The following is a 24402-nucleotide window of genomic DNA, read 5'->3' on the forward strand; positions in this document are numbered from 1 at the left end:
AACGTGTTTCTACAATACATAGAACAATTCTAGAGGGGGGGACGGCCTGTACCTAGAAAGTTTTTTTCGTCCATACAATCTTGGAGCACTCTAATGTGCACACAGAAAACAAATCGGTTGGAAAACGGTTGCAATAATGAAAATTTAATTAACTCAATTAAATTTGTGTTGTAGTGATCGAAAATTTATAAATTCAATAGATTTTCTTTATTCACAAGTGTAAAATGATTATTGTAATAAAATTGAGGTTTCTACAATCGTATAATTAGTTAACATATTCAATTTGAGTATGGTAAAAATCAAATAAATAAACACGGCAGTTACAACCGAATTGTGTTCACATTTTATGACTAAATATTAGTAGTTGCAATCAAATATGTCTACAATTTACAAATTTAGATATGGTAACCAATAATTCGGTCATTGAATCCAAAACGAAGCAAATTCGGTGATTACAACCTACAATAGATTATGTTGATCAGAGAAATTTAAATTAATTTGACATTTTTTAAAAAATAAAAATAATAAAACAAGAAGAACTTAAACAAATATGTTTTACACACATTGGAAATAAATATTTAATGAATAAACTAAAGAGACAATGACCAAGTTTGATATTCTGTATTACAGATGGGTAAGTAAACTATTCATAAGATTATTTATTGAAATATAAATTTCTATGGTTTCATTGTATCTTTAAACAGAAGAGTTTCTAACAAAAAAACAAAATTTACCAAATTTTCTTGGTTAATCAGCAGACATGGCCTAGGACAGATTAAATCTGATTTTTGGAGGTTTGACTTGTTCCAAGGTGGCAATAAAGGTAAGAAATCTATGACTTACAAAATTGTCAATCATCCACTTATTTAAAGGTTTCATTATTTTGTAAATTCGTTTAAGGTTATTATCAACTCAAACCTTCATGAATATCTATATCGGTCAATATATTACATAAATGTTGTTAATTGAAGAACAGTACCCAAGAAGCTGTTTTCTGAAACATCAAGTCCATTATTATGTGGAAATTTGAATAATAGACAGAAGCACTGAAGTATACCATGGTTTTTCCAAATCATCAAGAATTGGAACGTGTTCTCTAGACATTCGTATAATATTGTATATATTGATATGTATATGTATTTATAAATGTATGTGTATATATTTATAATTGCAATGTATTATAATAAAGCAAATCTTAAAATAAAAATATTTTTTCATTGGACATGTCTAATGTAAATATGTATAATTTGCTGATTATATCAACCGAATTATTTTTTTCTAACAGTTGCGTATACCATATTTACAGTAGTCGGAATCGAATTGAGAGATAGTACATGCAACCGACAAAATTCGATTGGGGACAAATTCGGTTGTGAACACAAATCTGTTTTCTCTGTGTGGGTTGGAGAAACTTGTAGAACTAACATTAGTAAATGCCACCGGCGAAGCCGGGCGGTTCATCATGTTTTGAATAAAGAAAGAGTTGTTACAATTTTTAAACTGTTTTTATGTTCAATCAAAAGTATCCGGTTTAAGGAAATAAACCACCGTATTTAAAAGGTAAAAACGTAACAATATTATAGACACAAGAATCATATTATAATAGGTATAAAAAATGAAAACTAGGTGATTACCATTCAATAACATTTTATGAGAATTATTTGACAAATGATATTAGTTTGATATTTTCTAGCAGTCATACTCAAATTAATTCATAAGATTCCTAATTGGAAGGTTTGCAAATATGGATTAGAAGAATACAAAATGCAGCATACTACTTCATCAGAAGCAATTATTGAAAAACAAAATTATCAAATATCAAATATTTTAATGAAATCTTTCTTCATTGAATTATCAATACTTTGTTTTGAACCGCTATAAAATTCTCTGATCTGTGCCACAGTTACTTCTTTCAAAACACTAATATACATATGTCTTCTGGAAATTGTATTTTCATCGTCAATAAAAGCTAGAGGACAAGTCGAAGACTACTGTGTATGAATTTTGTAGGTCGGAAATAGTGTTATTCAGTGTTATGATCAGTATTTTCCATGCAAATAGATGAAAATTAACTAAAATTTTGATGTTCAAAGGGAAAAACCCATAACCGAAGAATAATGGTCGTTTTTTGGTTTTGAGGCATGAAAAATCGCGGTTTCGTTTAAAACCTAATATGAAACTCTACATCAATATAGCGGCAATAGTTGCGGTTCGATTAATATTTACATTGATCATTACATCGATCTTTGACTTATTTTTGATCTATGAATTAATTCTTAATGAATTCATTAAAGGAATAGTTAAGAGATCAAAATTATTGAATTATGAATTAGTTCTTTCAAAACTAAGTTTTTGGTTTAATTTAGTATTCAAATTTTTCTGGGTATTACTGGTAATGAAAAGATTTGTTTATTATATCCCGGGAATGGAAAAAGTCCGGGAAATTAAAAGAAATTTTTAGAAATTAATACAACTCACCATTTAAATTTTCTGTTAGTATTTGATCTTTAATCCAATTTGATGAAAATTTGCTTTGTATTTGTATTTGTTAATTAATTATTTAATAATAAGATCACTAAAACTTGAACAAATGTCGTTTGTTTTAAATTAGCACTTCTTGTTATATGTAAATAGTTTAATTGATATTTGACTCAGTATTTTTCAATAAATGATATTTCTTAGGTCTGTCTACAGCCACTGTTTTTGGCCATACAAAAGTTCACCTTAAGATTTTATAGGTGAAAGAACACATTGTGGCATTAGATGGAAACTTATTTTATTTGTTTTAGATTTATTATTTTTTTTTTTTACACACACCGAAATCTTGTTGCAAGATTTATCGCACATCTATTCAATATATTCAAAAGAATAGTATATTATAAAAAAATCACTTCTTTTTTAGATTTTGCATTTTGTTTTAATCCTTTAATGTTTATAACCTTTTAAAGGTTTCTTTTTTCTATCTTTAAATTAATAAATGCAAAACATTTCTCAAACAACAAAAAACTAATTTTTTACTTTTTGTTTAGGGCACAAATGAAATAGTTGGAAATTCTTTGCTTTCACATTAATTAAATCATCAAAGGAAATTTTTCATTTCCTTAGACTTATTTTAAACAAATTTCTTTTAGTTTTCGTTAAAAAATATTAAGAATAAACTGAGAACTTAATAGAGACACACAAACACTTTTGAATTGCGTTTTACTTAAGTTTAGTTTTTCAACTAAAATAATAAAATAAAATACACAAATATTGAAAGTAACTCTAACTACCTGAAGAAAAATTAACAAATGAAGGGAAAAAGGAACACATTATGAATATAAATAAACGAAATTGTGTGATGTATCATCAGGGATGATTAAGATGGTACGTTTTTTGTTTGGTACTTTTTCAAAACTTTAAAGGTTTATGGGAATTGAATGATTTTCAAATATAAAATTTTAAGTAAATTTGTTGAAAATAACAAAAAATTATTATCTAAAGATCAGAAATATGTAAAAATTATGTTGAAAATGGTTGAATTTTTCAATATTAATGGTGCAATTTGTTAATTTTATTTCGCATCTCCTTTACGCACAATATTTATATGTTTGAGCATTTGTTTGCCGTGTTTGCGTGCATGCAATGACAGAAAATAAATGGTTCACTTAATTTTAGAAAGTTATTAAAGATAATTTATCACTAAACATCTATGATGCCAAATGTATGACCAAAACGCAATGAGCAGCTCCGCCAAATGCAATAGAATTTGTCAGAAAAAGGTTTATTTATTTTAAATGAATTATTTTTTTGTTACTAAAAATAAGTGGTAAATAATTTCAAGCACTTGAATTTGGGGACTAGTTATTCTGCGTGCAAGTTTTAAAAATATCTCATCATCAGCTGGTTTTTGTTGTTTTCTTTCTGTTGAAATAATTCAAGTATAAACCAAAAGTAAACAAACACTTGTATGTAGGCATGTGTATCTCTCTCACTGTTTAAAAGGAATCACTAAAAAAAAAACAGAGCAAAACAGGAAAAGGAGAGAGAGATACAGTGTTGTTAATTAAAATGCTCACGTGTGACAGCATTTTAAAAAGGGATAATGAAAAACGATCTGGTTCTATGGAATTTTCCATAATTATATTAAATGCATACAATAGAAACTTAAAAACAGAGATACAAATGTATGAATTGATTAAAGGGAATCTTATTAAAACAATACGTTCTATTTAAAACAATAATGACAGTATATCCAAGGCGTATTTAACCAGATGGCAGCGTAACGCCAGCTGACTGTTTTTTGCTCTACTCATTATAAGAGTAAAAAGATTATATTATATTTTAAAAATTATGTTTTTGTCACCGCTTTATGTGCGTAACATATTTTAAAAAGTGTATTTTTTGAATTTTGTTTTTGACAGTTTAGAAGGTAAAGTTGTTCTTGTATGTTGTAATTGTTGTAGTTACGCTGCCACCTGGTAAATACAACTTGAGTATATCGAATGTTTTTATTTTTTTTCAAATGACTTCTCAATGATCTACAATAGCATCGTTCCATTTTTAAGTCACATATTTCTCTTTACATTGGTATTAATAAAACTTAATTTGCCAAAAAAAATAGAGAGTTTTTAAGGCACTTTACTTCCTAACCTCAAATTTTTTCAATCCTTATGTAGAATTGAAATTATTATATGATTCTTACCTTATACTCTGCTATATTTTAAATGTATTGGTCTTTGGAGGACGTCAAATTAAGTAGGGATATAATTTGTGATTGTAAGTATTTTAGCTGAAATAAATAAAAAATAAAAGTTATTAGTATTTTTATAAGGTCTGTTAAATATAAGTAAATGCAGTGCGTGGCATTACAATGAAAACTTTTTTTGAACCCAACAACACAACTAAAAAAATCGAGTTTGACGTTGTCAATATTATGGTGGGGTTCAATTCTTATTATAAAAGAACTATGACTGAAATCAGATATATACTCTGAGGACTATTTGCACCTAGTTTGGAGATTCCATCACGATAATGACCAATGAAATATGTGTTTTGAAGTGTCCTGTCAATCCCATTGAAAACCTATGGGAAAATGTATATCGCAAAATATGAATTCAAAATTATATCATGAAGGAAGATTTATAGGGGATAGGCAAAATAAAGTATGTTTTTTGAAGAAATAAACCAAAAAGTAAATTTTGATAAAAAAAAAATTTCATTCGAAAGATCAATACATAACATTTGAAATGATTTCGAATTCTGGACTTCCCATTTTCGGCCACATTTGTTCATCATCATAAAAATCATTGATCATAGTGCGATAACGATCTCCATTGACGGCAACGCGATCTCCGGCTACATTTTTGAAGAAATAAGACCACCAGTGTATAAACCGCACCAAACGGTGCATTTTTCTAGATGTTATGGAGTCTGTAGGTGCTGTTGTGGTTTGGACACCATATGCGGGAATTTCGTTTATTAACAAACCCGTTAGGCCAAAAATTAGCCCAATTTTTAGCACAATTCTTACTAAAGTAAATTTGGATAATTTGGTAGCGTTGTTCAAGCGTCAATATATTCATAATGATTTGCCAGATTATTCTGATCATAAATGTTAAAAAGTGAGATAAGTATGACATTTCGTTTGACAGTAAACCCTTTCGTAAGTTCTATTGGGATTTAAAAAAAGCCTCATTCAGAAACACGAAAGGGAAACAATTTCCAAATTTTTGCATGAAAAACACTCAAATTATTAATTAAAAAATGAGTGATTTTAATACAATTGGATCAATGCATCGTCGCTGTGAAGCAGTAATAATAACACTATACAACACCATTAAAACAGGGATTTAAGGGGTTAAAATGTTCCGCAAAAATAATGTCAGTGAAATTCTACTGTAAGTCCCTGAATACACCAAAACGGAAAATTCAACCAGAAAGTCAGAAATAAGACACAACAAAAGAGAGCATAGGGTTAATTTCGCATTTATTAAGAATTTTATTTTAAAGTACCCCAAAAATTCAACATGCGCACCCACTGAAGATGCATATGGTAATGAAGTTGAATTGCCTAGAGCTAAATAAATGTAATTAATGAAGACTTCCTACCCAAGTTCTTAATAATTACGATTAGCGTAAGCTCTCTTTTGTTGTGTATTATTTCTGACTTTCTGGTTGAATTTTCCGTTTTGGTGTATTTAATGACTTATATTAAAATTTCACGGATAATATTTTTGCGGAACATTTTAACCATTTAAGGGGTTAAAATGTTTTAATGGTGTTTGTTGCTCTTTTTAAAAGAAGGACAAAAAAGACCCATGTCTTGGGGATTTAGAGGGTTAACATATTCTACAAAAATGTTCTTCGTAACATTTTGCATAAATTTGCTGAATACATTTTATACCTAAAATGTTCTTTAAAATAAAATTCTTAATAAATGCGAAATTAACCCTATGCTCTCTTTTGTTGTCTTTTTTCTGACTTTCTGGTTGAATTTTCTTTTTTGATGTATTCAGGGACTTATAGTAAAATTTCACGTATAATTTTTTTGCAGAACAGTTTATCCCCTTAAATCCCTGTTTAAATGGTGTTTTTTGCTCAGTTTTAAAAGAAGGACAAAAAAGACCCATGCCTTGAGGATTTAGAGGGTTAACATATTCCACAAAAATATTCTCCGTAATATTTTACATAACTTTGCTGAATACATTTTATACATAAAATGTAAGGATCATATGGTTTCTTATGAAGATTAACAAAAATAATGTGCCAGAGTTGGGAAACTTTAACCCGCCCTCAAATGAAATTCAGATGTAAACTTTCAAAACGCAGATACACGTGTCTTTGTTTTTTGTCTCCTCTATCAAAATTTATTGGTCTGACCTTGTAATTTTGGAAAAAATTTGATTTTGTTGTATAGTGTAAACAAGTGAATCCAACAAAATACTGAATCACTAAAGGGACCACACAATTTTTTGTAAAAACGAAGCCTAAGTTTCTATTGTTTTGTCAATACCATAATAATGAATACTTTTTGGTTTGTTTTCTATTTTCAGAATCTTATATATAAATAGGCCACACGTTTTTTTGTGGTACACTTTTAAGTATGTTATTGTCCACCAATATTGATGAAACATATTTGGTTTAAAATGTTATTTTCTCCAGATTTGCAGAACATAATTTTTTTTTAAATTCTTTCCATAAAAGTGGTAAGAAGCGTTTAAAAGTGGTCGAATTTCGGCCACCGGGCGATCCTAGTATAATTAATTATGTTCTTATTTTTGGTTGTTAATATAAATAAATATCTGGTTCTGGATTACTAAAAAATTAAAATTTTATAAGATTTTTTGGATTTTGGCGTATTTTTTGAATAATTCGGAAAATTTTTATTGTATTGCCAACCTAATCATATCCAAAGATCTTCTATAATACTAATCGCACTTAAAATTCTAACGGAATCCGATTTCTATATCCTACATCACTATAGAGAGTTCCACATCCACCTTAAAATATACCAACAAATTTAATTTCAACTGCATTTAAAAAATGATGATTTTCGGCCTTATGCAACACTAACCAAAGACATTTATGGGAGAAGAATGAGTCAAGGAAGATTTTAATGAAACACACGTATGCATGTATGTATATTTTTTGATTTTTTTTAAATTAAAATTAACAACTTCAACAGCCCATAAAAATTAAATTCAAACAAAACCATTGACCCACTTTCCTTTCATGTAGAAATAATTGAGGCTGAACAAGATGACACTACAATTTCAGAAAAAATAAAGTTATACAAATAATTCATTAATTTAACTTTAATTTACCACTTAAGTTGTTTTAATGCTTTGCCACAGAATAACAACCTAAATTTATTTGATCCCTTTTTGTTATGAGGAAAAGCAAACAACAAAAAAAAAAACGCTTACAATGCATTACTGCTTTTGCAAGATTTTGTTTATTCTTTTCTGTTTTTCTCTTTATTTGGTTTTTGTTATTTTTTCATGTAATTGTTTTTGTTTGCTTATTGTTGTTTTTTTGTTGTTGTTGTGTTGTTCATGTATTCTTCTCTTCATGTTGTTTGAGTGGAAAATTACCAAGCATGCATGAGCTCATTTTTGTAGTTATTTTTTTTAATTCTTAAATTGTTTCTGTTTCTTTTTCAACATTGTTGAAAGAAAAAATAGTTTTAATAGTTGCAAGAAATAAACATTTATACCTAGTGTTATTTTTGTCATTTTGTTGACTAAGTTCAATTACATACAAATTTTTATGAACTTCGGTTTCAATTGGAAACATTGTCAATTTGTTTGTGGCCGCTTCAATTTAACTGAAAATTATCACAAATTTCTAAGCACTATTTTTAATCAGTTCCAATGTGAAAGAGTTTTAAGTTACTGAACAGACCTAATAATCACAAGGTTGCTTGCTGTTTAATCAATAACAACATGTTGCAATCATATTTGTTTTGTTTTTTGTTGCGATCTTTGAGAGAAAGAGAGAATGTTGCTAGCAACATTAATATTGCAGTTAAATGTTACTGAAACATACATAAATACAGTGAGTCACAATTAGGGCTCAATATTTCCCATACTTTTTTCCATTCATATGAAATATTACAAAAATCTGTTCATTCCAAGGAATTTTTTAATACTAAATTAAACCAAACCAAACCAGTAAAAATTTTCAAATAATCGGGCAAAATTCAATAATGTATTGGGAGTATGACTTAAAAATTTATTCAAAATATTGGCCATAGTTAGCTCTGAACTTTTCCAATCTTTCTGGCAAAACATATGGATTCCGAGCCAAAAGACCTGTTCATCTATTGAGTACAAGAACGAATCAAGTTAAAAGTGAATTCGGGCGGGGCACGGCCTTGACTATAATGCGGTTGAGGCAAACTTCACATCCGCTTCATTCTAAATACTTTTTAACAGGTATTGCAACATGTGGCTGAGCGTTGTCATGATGGAATATTACGGATTCATGTTTGGCCGCATGTTCTGGGCGTTTTTCGGCCAATGCTTGCTTCAATCGAAGCAGTTGAGTTCGGTACATGTTTCCTGTTATGGTCTGGCCAGATTTCAGCAGCTCATAATAAATAGGACCCTTTTTCTACCACCAAATACAGAGCATTACCTTAGCGCCATGGATATTTGGCTTTGGTATCGATTCGGCCGGTTGGCCGTACTTCATATATATTATCTTACGCTTCGGGATATCGTAATGGATCCAGTTTTCATCAGCGTTCCAGCATCATTTCGGTCATGCAAAATCGTATTTCAAGGTCTCTCGGCTTCAGTTCCTATGATACCAAATTCCCTGTTTTTGATGAATCCTGTTGCACCCAACGATTTTCCAAGCTCTTGTTGAGTTTTACAACAATCTTCATGGAGTTATGCCTCCAATTTTTGGTCCACTTGTTTTCCAATTAAAGAATTAAAGCAAAACTTCTCGCATATGACGCTTTGTTGGTACAAAATTCTACATTTTCAAAGCAAAAAAAAAACTGTTTACAATAACTAAGTGAGAATAAATGGCAGATATGAACCCTTCAAAATGACATATAAGTTATTAAAAAGAAAAAACTCGTATTGTAAATACCGCATTTTTAAGTCAAACACCCAATAAAAAAAATAAGAATTTCTTATTTAATTTAATACAAATTTGGGACTATTTCACCATGAAGCGCATGAACCGTTTATGAATTGGGGTTTTGCAATTCTAAATGAGGCCCATTTTCAATTGAAACAAAGTGATAAATTATCTTTGGATTTAGCAAAACGGGGCCAAACAATTCAGTTATTGAATGAAAAATTTGCCGGTCTCTTAAATTCTAGAGTTGGCCGCCTCGTTCATGTGATTCAAAGCTTCTGGACTAGTTTCTCTGGTGCCATTTGTAAGACAAGGTTTACGTGAACTAAGCACTAACAAATGATGCTCTGAAAGCGATAAAAGCGAGGCGTTTTTGCAAAATGTGGTTAAAAATGTTGTATCTGGCGACATGCTTGAGGTGAACATTTGCCCGACATCATATTCCTTTATTAATTCCCATATTTCTACTTTAAATTTGTATCAATAAAACTGAAAACGTCCAAAAAAAAAGTGAGTTATAGCCAATTTACTTCCTAACCTCAAACACAATATTGTAAAAATTAACCTCTTTATTAACATGACAGCTGGTATGTATGTATTTGTAAAATACCAATTACTTTTGATATTTATTTCTGCGGTTTTATTTTGTAATACCCATTTATCGGCTAAATAAAACCTCTTTATTGCGGTTTAACAAGATCAATTCAGATTTATGACTCATAAATCAATACTTATTAAAGTAATTTAAAACTAGGGCAAGTTTAAGTCGCCTTGAAAAAGAAGTAAATCGTAATTATTCAATATCATGTGATTAATTTCTTTTATGCTCTTATCACAAGTCTTGAAAGAAAAATATTTAAAAACAAAAAAAATCATATTTGTCCTGATAAAATTGATATTAACTAAAAACGCCAAGATAACGTTAATTACTTATTAAAACAAAAACATTTGTGTACGTACCGCTGTATATTTGATCGTTAAATCTTAAACAAGAACTACAATTTGCTGTTTTTACGTCATTGAAGCGATAAATTAACTGATAATTACCCAGCAAAAAATACATTAAATGCTGTTTCAAATGACAGACAAACTTGTATGCTTCAAGATTGAAAATTTGTTGTAGTATTTTTTAGATAAATTTCAAACTAAAAGCCATAAATTTAACACAAAAATTTCAAAAAGCAAAGCTAAAATAATATGTAAATTAGATTTAAAATGTCACTATAATTGCATATTCATTGTCGTACAATTTGTATCGTTCAAGTGGCGCAAAACATGTTTAGAGGGTATAATTTATTACTTGAAACTTTTTCAAGTCACGAGATTCAAATAGAAAAAAAATAACAGTTAAAACCTATTTAAATAAAAATAAACAGAAGCTTGAAATGGTATTAAAATAAAAACTATATAAAACTGTAGGTGCTCGGTTATGAAATACATAAATTTGTTTGAAATTTTAACCGGTTAATGGTCGTTACTAATAGATGCGGGTTTACACTACAATATAAGATAAGATATACTTGTTTTAAATAATAATATGTTTAAAATCTAATAAATTTGTATATGAGGCTTTTGGTTTAGTTACAAAAAACTGACAAGAGTTTGAAGATCATGGAAAACTGCTTGGGAACGCTACTAGTAGTAGAAAAGTTACGATTTAAGACAATTTTTATATGAAACCATTTAATTCAAATGAGAGGCATTACACCTTTAGGTTTTAATGCCTCAATATTAAAAAGTAATAGATTTTACTAACTGATCATCTTCATACAAACAATTATCTTTAATTCCTTAGTATTAATTTGACAAAGGGCCACTTCCATTCAATAAACTTAATTCTTTTGATTGCAATGTTCGTGTTAGCTAGCAGCTTTGACAGTTAATGTTGGCAGCACTGTGCTGCCAAGCATCTACTTATGACAATGTATACAAAAGCTGTTGGATGTGGAAACCCGTCTTAAAAGCATTAAATTCAAATTGATAGTGCAAAACATTATTTTAACCTACTTTTTCTATCGAAATTGAATTTAGGCTAAGTGTTTTAATAACCCCAAAGCTGGATTTCCAAATGGGCAAAAGTTTTATATACTTTGATGTATTCCAAATTCTTATTATTCTTTTACCAGCACCGGACTTTATGGGCAAAAATCCAAAACATCCGAAAATTTAGATTTTTTGTTTGTTTTTGATTTATATATTGATTCCTCTGAATCCAAGGGGCCGTAACGAAATTCTTTCATCGGGATATGTCCTATTCCATTAGTCTTATCTCAGACTAAATTTCCTGTTTCGCTAATTTCGGATTCTAGTTGCCTTCTCCATGTGTTAGCGGGTCCACCTCTTTGTCTGCTGCCTTGAGAGTTCCAGACAATTGCCATCTTTGATATATCTTCATGAGGTCTTCTCAAAATATGGCCAACCCAGCTGCATTTCCTTTTTGCAATTTCTATGCGGATTGGTGTTTCACCAAATATTTGGTTAACAAATACTTGATTGAATGTCGCTTGCAGTAGAGTTCCAGGAGTAACATCCACATAGCAGGGTGGAGCGAACATTTGAGGAGAAAAGGCGGGGCTTAGTCTTTATATGTATTTGTGATGATTTCCATACTGTTTGTAATGCACCAAATGACTGTTTTGCTTATCCTATGTGGTGGATATGATACTTCCTACACAGAAAAAATTATATTTTAATTCAAACATTTATCCCATATTGAACTGGTTTCAATTATTTAATAATTAAATCAAGTATTCATTTGCTCAAAAACAAAATTTCTTGATATTTTCTATTGAATTTTGAGTTTTGAATTTGATTATTTTGACAATTGAATATACAATTTTCGTTATTGGTTGAATTTCAAACACAAAAATTATTGAATAGATAATTTTCGTAATTGAAACACAAAAAATAACAAAAATGTGTTTTCAATTACGAAAATTATTGATTTAATTATGAAATAATTGAAACCAGTTCAATATGTGACAAATATTTGAATTGAAACGGTTTAAGAAATAGTTTTTTCTGTGTAAGTATCAAAAAGATTGCACAGATTTTTACAACGTCGTTTTTTCTAAATTCCTTTTGAAGTTGCTTCCAAAATCATGTTGCGTTTATACAATGAATTTTGGTTGCATGTCTTTTTTTGCAGCCAGGGTTGATTTTTATTGTTTAATCGGTTAATCTTCTTTATTAAACTTCACAATCAGGAAAAGAATAAAACGGAACAAGAAGAAAAAATTAGTATAAAGAGAAATCTGAAAAAAGACACGAAAAACAGAAATCGAGTCTATTTGTTTACCCCCCAAGCTTCTCTACACCGCTCGTCTACAAACAAAAAGAAACGTCGATGTGTAATTGTACTGATACGTAGCACCTTAGTTTTATCGAAGTTAATATGAAGGACAACATCAGATGCCAGCTGATGTATCTGATCCAATTTGGCTGATATGTCAGTAAATACGTAGGATACACCCCTTTCGTACCCCAGTGTTTACACCAATCGGATTTCCTAACATGCGAACATGCAGTACACGGCTTGCCATACAGAGCTCTGAAAAGGTCGGTTAGCTCAGGTGAAATTTCCTTGCATCGAAGTGCGTCCCAAGTTGACTGATGGTGGATAGTATCAAATGTTTTGGCGAAATCGTTAACTATCAGATATAGCCACCGACTGCTCCACTATGATCTGTAGGCTATTTATATGATCGGAGCAAGATCGGTGTGGTCTCAAACCAGCTTGCTCATTACGAAAACTGTTAAGTCTCCTTTCATAGGTAGTTTAATTATCACACTTTCACTTAGTTCAGCAGGAAGAGAGTGGGATGTCCAAAAGTCTTTGATAATAGGTCTGACTATGTCCGCGCTAAGAGACGGATCAGCCTAAAGCAATTCAGGATTGATATTGTCTAGGCCTGGTGCCTTGTCATTCTTGTGCACGTTGCGGAATTGACAGTACGCCAGCATAATAGTCGGACTATATTGCCAGTTGCCGCTCCATGGACGTCGCAGTTCCTCTTATCGGGTATTTAAGGTGATATGTGGTGGAACTGGCGTTCCCTGATATCTGCTTTGCTATTTTGTACAAATCTCTACTTCGATGTGTATTGGCTAGGACTTCTAACTGACCACAGAGACTACTAACGAAATGAGTTGCCCAGAGATTTATCCGATTTCAATGTCTCAGATATCATATTTGTCTCAATACTGCCTGGGATTTTTAAAAACCAAAACTTCCAACAATAACTTCAGAAAATAGACATTTAGGGCCTCTAAACATTATATTACACTTAACTACTATAGTCTTTTGATTATATCTACCCGTAGTGCGATGAGATTATCTGCCTCTTGATCCGCTGAACATAAAGAACGTATGAGCAATGTTGCCAGGGAAATGTGGCATGTATATAATGAGAAACTAACTTGAAAAGTTTGGAAATAGTACTAATTTATCTTGTACTCTCACCACAGTGATATCGATGAACTAGATCAATATTACATCTCTTTTCACCACAGCTCGCGATTGCAATCCTTTCAGGTATTCTCAAACAGTGACCTGTGGGAAAGAGCAGGTGAAACCGCAATACATATCCAGATCATCATTAGTAAATGGATTTGGATTGGCCATATTCTCAGACTCACCAACGACAACGTAGCCAAGATGGCAATTATATGGAAGTCCCATGACAGTAGAAGAAGAGACAGACCCGCTAACACCTGGAGGAGACAAATCGAAACTGAAACACACTCAACTGAAAAGTCCTGGGCCGAAGTGAAGCTGATATCACAGCATAGATAACAATGGATGGACTTTGTTGTGGCCCTTTGTTCCACCTTGGAACCATAAGAATCAATATACTTAAGCTACGTTTCCGCATACACCGTAATCGGCACCGAAAATTAAATTCCATACATTTGCACCGAAAAAAAATTCGTTTCAGAAATCGGCAACGAAAATTGGGAACGAAACAGCATCGATCAGTAGCGAAAAACCTGTCATTTGGGGCCCGAACGAAAACAACTTTAACCCCCATTAACACGAAGTCTGGTTATGCCTTAACTAATAGTTATACTGCCGGTTAAAATTATTTTTATATGAAAACTGTCAGTATAACTATTAGTTAAAACATAACCAGACTTCGTGTTACTGGGGGTAAGTAGGTTATTTTTGGTGCTGTAGGAACGAAATTATTTTTTTATTTCAAATTTAAAGAAAATCAAAATTGTTCTCTATGATCAAAATGAATAAAAAAAAATAAATTTTCTTTATTGGAAAAATAATAGATTTTGTCAAAAATAATGAAATTCTGTTTAATCCATCCAAAATTAAAACATAATTTCGTTTCTGTTTTATGCCGCAACGCACCCAACTGAAACGAAAACAATTCAGAAACGGGACGGTGACGAACACCAATGTTTTTCAGTTTCAATTTTCGTTACCGTCGCCGATTACGGTGTATGCGGAAACCCAGATTTAGTGATTACAATACAAAATTCTTGGGATTCAATGAATTTTAGTAGAAATATGTAGAGTATTTAAATTTTAAAATTTAATGAAATGTTTAAATAATACAAGGAATAAGTACCTACAAATCTTTAAAGGAATTCCGAATGCTAGTGCTCCGCCAAAAAAAAACTGATTCTTTTTCTTACCACATCACCAAATAAATAAATTGCAATGAACCAAGAAAAAAAAAACGTTAATAAATTAAGCTAGGTACATATGTATATCTGCGATAAAAGTTTTCTTTGTTTACAAGATTAATTTTAAAAAAATAAATAAATTAAGAGGGCAATTCCCTGTCAGGGTCATAGCAATCAAAAAGTTATATCTTATCTTTGATCAAAAATGAAAATATTCCATTCAATATTCCATTCAAAAGTTTCCAAAAATGCAATATGTATCTATAGAGAATTAGTATAATCTAATTATGATATAGACATTAGACCAGCTGATTACAGCTGACTTTTAGGTATTTTCCCTAACAATCCCTATAGAATTTGTGTACAAATAAATGTCAATATTCTCTGAGACATTTGAATATTAAATTTACCTAGCCTTGATTACTTCACATTGTAGGGTATTTGAAAGTCTTGTAAACAGCCATGAATACAGATAGTTCGAACAGGTGTTCAATTCAGATTTATTATCAATTTGTTTAAAACATTTATCTCTAAGGAAATAGAATATTTATACATATTATCTATCTTCCTATTTAAAATTTATAGCATTTCAATATTAATTAAACACAAATTGTCTTTTTTAGTGATTTTCGATTTGTTTATTACTTTCTTATTTTATTTAAATGGCATAAAGGTTGAAATTTCGAAATTTAAAGTGAGAAAATATGGAAAAATTTTATTGATTTTAATTGTTGCTGATTCAAACATTTTGAGTGTAAGATTGTCTATGTATGAGATGCATATGAGAGGAGTGTTGTTGTATTAAATTATTGATTGGTCAATTTAATTGAAATGTAAATTGATCTGCCATCAATATTTATAGAAATTGATTAGCCCGTAGCCAGTAGTTAGACAGACACATATCAAATTCTACATACATACAGATGTTTAGTAAGGATAGAACTTTTTAAAATATCAAATCGACCCAATCCATATAGGGAATAAATAGCTATGCTGAAAGTATTATTAATTTTTTGCTGGTGCAAAAGAAGTTTTTGAAAAAAAGAAGGCAGAGCCCAAAAATTTTACAAATATCAATAGTTTGCATGGTTTCAAAATGGCACTACTGGTAGCCGCTTAGGTTTACGACCCAATTTTGGTCACACCCCTAATATACATACACATTTCCATACGTACTAACAGATAAATTTATCATTCATGTTTGTATCTACATACATTTGTATGTATCTATAGAATGTTAATTGCAATTTGTGGTTAATTATTGTAAATTGATCATGTGATAAAGTATTGAGGTGGTGATTTGTAGCCTATTGAATACAAACTAAAAAAAACGTTAACAATTCAAAGTTTACAAATTATTTGTCATCGGAAAGTGGAAATGAATATCTAACTACTACACAATTATTACAAAATATTGTTCAATATTTATTGATAAGGGTCAAGTTTGAACGAAACTTTTCTTTTAAACAGAAAATACTTTACCCGATGCCTATACTTGAGAAATGTTTGACATGATAAACTTCAAAATGTTTGTCAAGAGAAAAAATTATCAGGTTAGTCTCCATTTATTAGTTTTATTGCATCCTTATGACGAAATTGTTGGTACTTCAACTCAAACCATTTTGTTTCATCTTGGATCAGCACCCTGGCAATGACCCATATTCATGCAAAGCATTGAGTTGGAACTAGGAAAATTGGTTATGGGAGAGAGGAAAGAGGGAGTAGTGTTCGGGGACATTCGTTTTGAACCCTCCTATATTCAACTTTAGAGGAATAACTTCAGCAAGAAGTTTGTTCCGTATATGAAAAGTACGGCTAAATAATGAATTTTCCTTGTAATGCGTTGTGTGATCCATTGACCAATTAATCACAAAGGGATGAGTTATTGGTGAAAAATGTTTATTGCATAAAAAAAATCTGTGGGTATCAGGAACAAGTTCCTTTATTTCATCAGAACACATTGTACCGATAAAACGGTAAAGCTCAAGCAACATTGCGACGGTGATCCAGTGAATCAAATTTGTTGGATACTCTACTGTCACCAATAATAACCTTCGTGTTCGAGAAGATCCAAAATAGACTTTGTAGCATTGGGCCATAAATGAGAGAGTTGTAATTAATTTTTGGCCGGATCTAGATAGTGGAAATAGTGAGGAGATCAGATGGAGTGAAGTAATTTCCAGATCGTTTCAGAAAACCAATTCACTTTAATCCTTCTTTCCACATTTGAAAATGTGTTTAGTACAGCGGATATCGCACTGTATTCTCATGTCCAGAACATCAAGAGCATTTGATTCCACAATATTTACGCCACCCATAAAACACATGACACATGCGTTTCTGTCAACATGAAACACTAAGTTTTGCGAACATTGAAAGCTACTCAATTTGCACAACCCCGTTAGGAGATGGTCCCAATCATTCATGTTTTGCCTCATTGCTCCAATCTTGAAGAAGCCTGGTCTATATTTGAATCAATATGAATGAGAAATGTTGCTGTCATCTGCAAAATAATAAATACGGTTGGAAGTTTGACGTTTGAATAGAGTAGGAGAAAGAACTCGTTTGATGAAATCCCATCTATAACAACTCGTATAGTGCGATCGAGAGAAGTTATAATGGACACCAAATGCCATAAGGTTTTAGAATAGCGCACCACTTGGAAATATCTAGAGCCACTAATTTATTTTCGTCAAAACGTTGAATAGAACGACACCATTTTTCCGATAAAAAGTCCAGCAAAACTCACGTAGTGCATTCTCTAAGAAAGCCATACTGGTGGTCGCTAAGTAAATGGTTGGGCTCCACTACTTAACAATATGGTAGTTTACCATACCCTCCATAACTTTGGTAAGTGGTGAACAAATTGCTATTGGGAGATAATTTTCGAGGTTGTTAGCCTCTCCAAGTGAGAATTACTTTCAAATAATACAACCAAAAGGTTAACTTTATCAAGCGGGTCAGTGAATGTTTGATCATCCTTTAAAAGAGTCGGAATTGATGAACTAGCATTATCCTTTACTCTTTTAACGAATGACAACATTTGCTACTGCCCCGGGGAGCAGTATAGATCTTTTTCGCGTCTTAGTACATTGACACACGAAGACCTTGACTTTTTGAGTAGGTAATCAGTTTCTGCGTTTTTTTTATTGCGCCAAGTTCTGAATGCTGAGTCTAATCAAAGATTTCTTCATCCACATCATGTTTATTTTCTAAACCATTTCAAGAGTTTCTGCAGGAGTTGTCATAATGAAGAATAGGATGAAACTATTTTTCACTTTCTCTATCATAGTATGGCAATGCGAGATCTAGGTACTAGGTTTCTAGGACATTGTTCATTCGTCAGTCTCTCTGAACTATCGGATATGAAGTGACGACTTTATTAAGAATAGTAATTGGTTATCGGTACCGAACATGTAAATCACCCCAAAGGTGACCACAAATGACTAGAAATTCACTAAATTTTCTCCTATACTTCTTCTAAAACTTTCGACTCGACTTATTATAGGATCCATTGTAATACTCTTTAGAAATATAACCCGGTGTGAACTTAATGTGAACAGAAGAAATGAAATTGAAGATAAGTCCTGTGCGACCATATCCCATTTATTAATGAAGGCTCCTATTGAGCAGTACCCGGTTATCACATCTACTAAAGACCTGAGAGTTTTCCTCTCCAACCCAATCAGTTTTTTGGTTGGCTTTGCATACAATTTTAGCAAAATAGCCATACACACCCTGCAATCCGTCCTACTACATCAGGATTAGTTCATGGAGTCCCGGAATATTTCGAAGATCAACCTATACTAGTGGCATAAAGAAGGTTTAACCTCCCCGTTCCTACTAATATAGTCCAGTTCCAAACCCAGTCTTGCGAGTTCATCTGCTATATTGTTTCTTATCTTTGCTGGCAGCACAAAGGAGGGAACTAAATGGACCCAAGTGAGTTGTTAAAACATCATTATGAACAAAGAACCTCAAATGTAATAAGCTAGAGCAGGAATAACAAGGGAAACTGAATTTCAAAACATTGTCGTCAACATGGATCTGCAAATAAATAAGTAAGTATGTATGGTATGGCATTGATGAATCCGATAAATCCAGGGGTCTAATAAGATGTATATAAATCATAAAATTATGAGCAAGTTTTTACTCGAAATATAATACGAATGCGAGCATTATTATTCACAAACTCCTTCTCGGAGATAAACATCCTTCACAGTTTCTCCAAATTCCTTGAACAAATACCACACCAAAGTTCAAAATCGGAAAGTAATAATTACTATAAAAAAAACTTTTATTTATGTACTCGTGAATAAACCCAACAACAAATAACCAGCTAACGAATCTCAACAGTAATAAAAGCAGCTGATTTTGGTTTCAGATAAACCGTTCCCCTTTCCAACAATCCAAAACATGTGTAACTATTGAGAAAAACCAAAACAAATCTTGCAAATCCTGATAAAAAAATAAATTTTATTTATTACAGCGAACTTAAATAACAAACTTATGTAAAACAAAAAATCTATCTTAGGAAATTCTTTTCATGGAACATTTTCGATCCATTTTCATCTCAACATTTCATACATTATTTAAAATTCATGAAAAATCTACACAGACCCATAAAAAAAGGATTACCAGTCAGCCAGACATACAGTCAGTCATGTAATCAGACATTCAAATAGACAAACAATAAAATACAGTTTTTTCTTTTCATCATTTACATAAAATTTTATTATGTATATTTTGGTGTAGTTAAACATAGCCTTGAATATTTTCTTTTCTAGCTAAAATAAACATGATAATGATGATGAAGATGAAGATGATTTTAAAACCCAACTAAATATTTAGTCAACCACTTATATCAGCCAGCCAACCATCGAACTACCCAGCCATTCACTACACTCCCTTAAACTTATGGTTTTCAAGTTTTTCTACTTGAGTTCGTAAGTCTGTAAGTTCCTTTTCCAATTGTTTGCCTAGATACGAGAAATTATTTGTTGCAAATTTGCTATAGTCTGCCCACTATAACATTTGTTGTACTTACTTTTTAGAAACTTTTTTGTAGTTTCGAGCATATCAACCGAAAAACACAAATGAAATGTTGTAAATTTTATGGTCAAAATGTTTGTGCCATAAAACGACTAGCAGTATAAGACTTGTGTTTGTAAGCAACATGTTTTTGAAGTTATTTAAAGTCCTTAAGAGCAAGATTACAAGGAAAGGAAATAAATATAAGCTGACCAATAAGGAATTTTCTAATACATGGTGTTTGCAGAGAATGACCTTAACATTATATAATATGTTAAAAGTTTTATAACAAATATTTGCATAAATGCTTTAATTAGATTTTAAACAGCACAACGGTTTTTTTCAACCAATTCTCCTTTACCTATTAAAGGGATACCGGTATATTAAACCCATATCAAGTAGGTTAAGAACATAAATAGTCCCTTAAATGCAATGCATCTGAGAAATTTTCAAACACTAATTAATCTCCTGGGAATGGATTTATTTACTTTCAAAATTTCCTTCCCTCTCTCCTCTTTGTGTTGGAAGCCTTCCTCTGTCTGTGCTTGACGTGTTCATTAAATGTCCCTTCCTTAGTATCATTCATGAACTTGTTTTGGGGTTACAAGCTGGACAATGTCTAAGTAGGAACCCATCCTAGATGTCTCGATTGTGTTTTCCTGTTCTATGATCTCCAGGAATCTATCTCCTTCTTACATTACAAGAAACTCCGAGATTTAACGACGTGACTGCGGTGAATTATTTATTAATACACCTTTTAATTGCCTCTGTGATTTCCACAATATCAGCTTTGATCAAAAAGTACGATCGTCTAACTTCGAGTGCATATGGCTTCCACAAAGCATCTTACTCGTTTTGCTGCTGTTGTTTTCGTGCCTTCCTAAGTAAGATTGTATTGTCTTAGTTCTTGGAGTATCGTGCATTTCCATGTGTTCTTGGGTCGAAAACGGCTTCTTGAGCATTGAGGATTACACTCTAGCGCCATTCTTGTAATATTATCGGGCATCTTCCTAATAGTATGGCCGATTCACCTCCATTTTCTGTGTTTGATTTGTTTCAGTATGGATTCCTCATTGGTTAAGCTCCAGATAACAGTGTTGCTGATGGCTGATTTTTAGGCACTTATTGATGAACACCTGTAATTTTTGCATGATTGTGCTCGATTAACTAGGTTTCACTTTCGTACAACAGAGTAGACTTTACACATTCGTTGAATATTCTGAGTTTGGTTCGTCTAGATGCTGTCGATCGAATGCGTTCTCGCTTTGGTTAGCCTGTTGCTGTTTCTGTGTCGCCATTAGTTGTTACTATACTGCCTAGATAGCAGAAGCTATCTACTTATTCAACAGCTTGGACTTGTATCATGATGTTCTCTGTGCTAACATTGGTAATTCTCATGGCTTTGGTTTTCTTGATATGTTTCTCAAATCCAATATTACGCACTAATCTTTCCAGATCTTGTAATTTCGTTTGCAAGTTTGGAGGTTTTGTGGGAGTAGGCAAATATCATATGCATAATCCAAATCCTCGAGTTGGTGTGAGAGACTCCATGTAATTCCTCTTCTCTCTAAATAGACTTCGCTAATTATATCATCCAGAACGAAGGTGAACAGTTGAGATGTTAAATTGCATCCTTGTTTTAATCCAGTGTTAGTTTGAAATGCTTTCGTATCGAAGGCTTTCATGAAGTATATGAACAATAGGTACAGGGGGCACGCCATTTTACAGATTGCTCTATCTATTGGCCTGATCTAAGCAGCTTCTATTTGTTCATTTCGCCGATTCTTCTCTATTTGTTTTGGATTCTTATCTGTACTATGGCTGACAGTATATGTATATGGTGTTAAGCAGTGTAATTCTTCTCCAGTTGTTGCAATCTTTCAAATCTCCACTTTTCGGTAACATTACAATTATGCATTTTTTTTTCCAAGTTGGAGCCAGCCTTTCTTCCTTCCAGACTGATGTGATATAAGTCTATAGAAGTTTAGCTGAGGTTTCGATGTCAGCCCGTAGAATTTCGGCTGGTATTCCATCTTCGTCTGCAGCCTTATTACTTTTTAATTTTACGATGGTCTCTTTTAGCTCATTTAGGGCCATTATTACAACTTGCCTTTAAAGTTAAAGTTAACTTTAAGGGTACCTTTTTCTATTGCTTAAAGTTACCTTTAACTCTAAAGGCAAGTTGTAATAATGGCCATTAGACTGATATTCTCAAGTTATTTCCTACAGGACTGCGGTGGTGTCTTTCGTTGTCTTCAGTAGCTTCATCTACGATGACGTTCTAAATTTTTAGAAATTTTCTCTCCATATTTGCGTCTGTGCATCACTGTTTGTTAGTGGCACACCATTAGACCCCTTTCAAACTAAGCAATTTAGTTGCGCAAGTCTCTTGTGTTTGTAGATGCCACAGGTAATGTCGGGTTGAGGAGAAGAAAATTTAGCATGCTGTTTGATGTTGGGCAAGCGACTTGCGCAACTAAATTGGCCAGTATGAAAGGGGTTTTACGATTAGCGACTGCTTGTCTCCTGTTACACCTTCGATTAGTCAGACAATCTATGATCTGATGAAATTTTCTCATGTTGTTCTGGCTATCCGCTTCTTCTACTAATATTGCTAGCCGTTCCATGAAATTTCTTTTGTCTCTTTGATAAAAGCAATAATATATGATTCTTTACAAATTTTAATGAAATACTAAATGTAGAGTCATTAAAAATTGGACTCTCGAACCGTGAACGATTCCATAGACCTTTTAATAAAGCAAATAATTTTGGTTATAACTCACACACAGCCTGTTTTATTCAATTTCAACATTCATATAACCCTAATTGGAAAACCATATCAAGGCGATCTGATTAACCTCGTTCTAGAATTAGTTATTTCAGAAAAATTCTATAGAATTCTCTGGGATAATTGTTTTATTTTTTTTCAATTTATTTTATACACTTGATGGTTTTATGATTCAATAGAAATTATTAATATGTACTGGGAGAGAGTAGTAAACTTAACCTTACTTAACACTAATAGTTAAAGTTCAGTCGCACAAACTCTGTTAGACCAACCATTGCTATAAATGACCTAGAATGGGATTTTACAGTACTGTGGGTTTTGTATTGTATATACTTACATATGTATAATAATTTCTATTTATAGTTTTATATTTATAACCTATAGAAAAATTATAATTAAATTAAAATGTCATTGTTTTGCTCTTAAAGTAAATGTATACATGTATGTATTTGTATTTATTACAATTTTATTACAAAACTTACCCGCAAAAATAGTACCAAAAATATTTCTGATGAATTTTAAAATTTGTGGGATTAAAACAAATTTGAACCAAACAAAAGCCGCGTAACAGCACGAGTTTAGGTAATAATAACAATTTATTAAGTAACTTGAAGTTTTTTTGTTGTTTTTTTTTTTGTTTTCTTGTCAATTAGTTTACTTGTTTGTAATTGAACAAGCTTATTTGTATTGTTATTGTTGTATTAGTTGTCTTGACATTTATTTAAACTGGGTGGCAACTTGTTTTTAATAAATTTTGTTATAAAAAAATAACGGTATTAAGGGGATGTTGTTGATTTTGTTTTATTAATATTTACGAAATTGTATATTAAAAAGGAATTTACACTGATTCTCTCTCGAACAATTAGAGCGCCGTTATTAATAGTTCTCTTGCTCTGGTTATAAATTAAATTTCAAAGGAATTTGTTGGTTTGTAGAGTCTCTTTTCTTTCATAGAAAAAGGGGAGCATAAAATATATGATTTTTTGTATGTTGGGGGAAAAGTCAATGTCAAAAATACATATGATTGTGGTTTAGTCTCTGACAACAGAGAGAGTGCGAGCGAGTTTATATTAAAAAATAATGTAATATTTTAGCCAAATGTAATTGTATGTGGAGTTCACTAAAAGTTTTGTATTAAAATTTGTTGTATTTTTTCAACTGTTACAGTTTACATTGTAGTAAGTTTTCTCAAATGAATAATTTTTTTATTTAAATGATTAATTTATTTGTTTTTTTGTTGTTGTAATGATGAAATTAACGATATTTGCCTTTAACACTTTGTGTTAATATTTGCAGTGCTTTTTTGTTGTTGTTATTATAATTTTTAAGCAAATTTAACATTTGTCAGGGTAATCACTTTGTTGTAG

The 24402-nt window shown here is 31.5% G+C and overlaps 1 protein-coding gene across 1 annotated transcript in view; it reads right to left on the bottom strand.

Moving 5' to 3' along the window:
- LOC135962425 (uncharacterized) overlaps positions 1 to 23733 on the bottom strand; it is a 109350-nt gene extending 85617 nt beyond the window's left edge. The window contains exons 1-2 of the mRNA XM_065514347.1: positions 23518 to 23733; positions 4685 to 4771 (exon numbers count right to left, since the gene is read on the bottom strand). The gene's annotated coding sequence lies outside the window, so the exon portion shown is untranslated. The remainder of the gene's footprint in view (positions 1 to 4684; positions 4772 to 23517) is intronic.
- Positions 23734 to 24402: the final 669 nt, after the last annotated feature.

This window comes from Calliphora vicina, chromosome 5 (assembly GCF_958450345.1).
Source record: "Calliphora vicina chromosome 5, idCalVici1.1, whole genome shotgun sequence".
In the NCBI taxonomy this organism is placed as follows: Eukaryota; Metazoa; Arthropoda; class Insecta; order Diptera; family Calliphoridae; genus Calliphora; species Calliphora vicina.